Source organism: Haemaphysalis longicornis, unplaced genomic scaffold (genome assembly GCF_048455015.1).
Source record: "Haemaphysalis longicornis isolate Haplotype H1 unplaced genomic scaffold, Haemaphysalis longicornis Haplotype H1 scaffold_7, whole genome shotgun sequence".
Taxonomy (NCBI): Eukaryota; Metazoa; Arthropoda; class Arachnida; order Ixodida; family Ixodidae; genus Haemaphysalis; species Haemaphysalis longicornis.
The window spans coordinates 101,848,013-101,851,099 of NW_027526422.1; the positions used below are offsets into that span (position 1 = coordinate 101,848,013).

The window sequence follows — 3,087 nt, forward strand, 5'->3', positions numbered from 1 at the left end:
GGTGGACAAGCAATTGCACGAGTTTTTGCCGCAGCCACCTGCTTCCCGCTTTATGATATACTAAACAAAAAAGGGGAAAATCGCACAAATGAGTTTTTTTTCGAGAGCAGTGAAACGTTGGCTCATTTATTTGTCAGTGTCTGCAGTTTCCTTTTTCTGGACTTGTTGTTTTCGTCCGGCACTTTGTCATTGAGCACTCGGCAAAAATTCTTGAGTAGGATGCTGGTACTGCACCACAGCACATGCTTTAAAACAACTTCACTTTTGTGTCCTTGTTCGCAGTCGTCGAAGTCGGAAGAGTCGTCGTCGTTCAGCAGCTGTGACGTTAGCTCAGTGACGAGCTGTCGCTGGTTGGGAACATTTCAGAACTCTGCTCGTTTAGAGAGCCCCTCAACGACAACATAGTTGTGGGCCACAGCGTTCAGCGCTACCATTGCAGGGTAAACAAGTCCTCCCCTGTAAATATCCTTGACAAGGCTGTACATTGGATCGGTCGCTGAAACCGCGATGCTCTTATCCACAGTCAGAGCGTCCTTGCAACTTTCACATTTCAGCCGCTTCAGGGCGATGTGCACTGCGTACCCGGCGACATAAGCCAGGACAGGGACGATGTCTCTGAGTTTCGATAGCGCTTGCGCGGTGACAACGACATTGCAGCTTGGCCGCGGTACGTCTGCTCGCTTATGAAAGTCTTCCTAATGTTGTTCTTCGTCGGCTTCACTTCCAGTCCTTTCGGATGACGTTCCTATTTGGGGCAGTGTGTTTTGAAGCCGCTGCTTGGTTTCTCCTTCGTACAGCTGCCTTATGAATACGTGATATTGAGAGCCAGGCAGCCGCCTGTACCTTCCAAAGCGATCTTCTAGGAGGTCCGTTTGGAATTTGCCGAGCAGGACGAACGACATATGCAGCTCATCAAAGCAGTATCTTCAGATCCCTATCAGAGTTTGGGTGGTCTGGTGTAGAGCACCGTGTGTCTCCTTTGTCAGCTTGCAAGCGTCGGCCTGTTTCTCTTTCCAGTACTCCAGCCAGTCAAGGAAGTCGTACAGAAACGACAGCTTGGGGTCCCTTTCCGAAGTAAACACGGCCTTTTTGAAGTCATCACGAAAGCGAGCTCCTTTGAAGGGCGTTTTCACGTTGACAATTTTCCACCATTTGACAATGGTTTCCATGAAGCTCACTGTCTCCTCGTAGTGTTTCAGCTGGTGCTTTGCCCGTATTGCGCGAAGTGCGTTTAGCCCAGACTCACTGAACACTTCCAGAGCAAGCTGGACATTTTGTTTTTCAATGTCCGATGGGGACACAGCTTTCCTGGACACAGTGTACCCGTATCGCAGCAGCTGGTCACATTCCAATTCATAAGCGGCTTTAATTGTTTTGAAATATGCGTATAGCATTTGCCGCTGCCCTGTCTCATCCGGTTTGAACGCTGGAAACCAGAAGCATTGGTCGTTGGTTTTCAGCCAGTTATTGCGCACACATTTGAGTATGTCACAACGCAGATAGCCTTGAAGCCAATTTTTTCCAGCCCACAGATTACTTCTCTCAACAACTTTTCCAGAAACTCGGCATTTGGCTTGTGGACGGGAACGATGTGCACAACTTCCTTAAACTTGTTCATCAAGCTGTGCACCATGAAGACGAACGCGCTGTTCGCTGCTTGTCCGGAGTTCGCTGCAACGCCGGAAATGTTTCCGCCTTTGTAATCAAAGAATGGCTTGATATGAATCTCATCGACCATTAAGGTGACATGACGTTGATCTTCGCTTAAGTCACCAATTCTTTTAGCAATGTAGCTAAGGAGCGCTGCATCCTGCTGCTCATTTTGGGTACTCATTCCAAACGATGAGCAGACGGAACGAATTGTCCGTGGGTGGGGTAGGATGAGGCTTCCATGGCTACGCAGGAATCTGTATGCATGGGCCGAAACAGTAAACAGGAGGCAGCAAAACACCATGAAGTCTACTGAATAGCGCCTTCGTTCGTTTTTCACGAAGTGTAGGTTTACTTGTTCAATCAGTAGCTTCATCCATGGCGCTTTTTCTTCTTGTTGGGGTAATTTTTCCAGAAGAGAAATTATCGTTGCCTGGGCATCATTGTCTGAATCTTCAGAGGAGGCGTTCAGGCCACTGTCATACTACTCGACGCCATCAAGAAACTTTAGCACTACCCGTTTGCTGTTTGCCACCGCTGGGACAAGCAGGTTGCAGCCCAGTCGCCTGACCGGTGTCTTTGCAACGTGTAGTGTAATCGTAAGGTCTTGCTTTACGACAACAGAGTACTTGATGCTGGGCGCTTCATCGTCAGTTATGTGCAGCAACATTAGGTTCCCGTTGGTTTCGATAGCATGTCAGAATTTGGAGTGCATGCTACTTAACACACAATTAAATCCTGTACGCTATGAATCTTGTCCGCTTCCTCCTCATTGCGGGCAGTAAGAACGGACTGAGCGAGCGCTTTTTGCAAGGACACAGCATCCAACCGTGTTCGTTTTGCCTCTGGGTCCTCTCGTCTCGTTTCTTGTTTGCTCATGTAGCTCGGGCATGACGGGAAAATCGTCGGCACTGCGCCTGGGCGCAGTACTCGGGAAAGTGGCGCTGTAACTGTGCGTCCAGTCACTTCGTTCACATGACTGCCTTCACGGAGAATGTCGTCCGGCTTGAAATGGCGCTCGCATACCTGAAGCAGTATGCAGGCTACGTAAATACGAGTTACCTCTACTACAAATTAATGAATGCAACATTATAACTCTCACTACAAGTGAAATAAGCCGCAAAGGCAAAATATGCTTACCTTCGAGTGTTTCGATACGGATAAGTTATCCCTCGGTATGGCTCGTATCCATCGCTGTCGCGCTAGCTCATCTTTGGGGAACGCAAACACGTGCACTCTTGGACCGGAATCGTAGTTCTCATTGCAGCGGGGCACACAACATTTGCCGGTCATTTTCCCGGTGCACTTCACATCACGAAACACACACTACAGAACAGTACACACAGCACACTGAATTTTCGCTAGAAAATTTGGCTCGAACGCGTCCTGAAATGAGGAAAGACGATCGGCGTCTCTGCCAGCCACCGACGCGAACAG

The 3,087-nt window shown here is 48.8% G+C and overlaps 1 pseudogene; it reads right to left on the reverse strand.

Moving 5' to 3' along the window:
• Positions 1-926: 926 nt before the first annotated feature.
• LOC144146444 (uncharacterized) lies at positions 927-3,087 on the reverse strand (annotated as a pseudogene).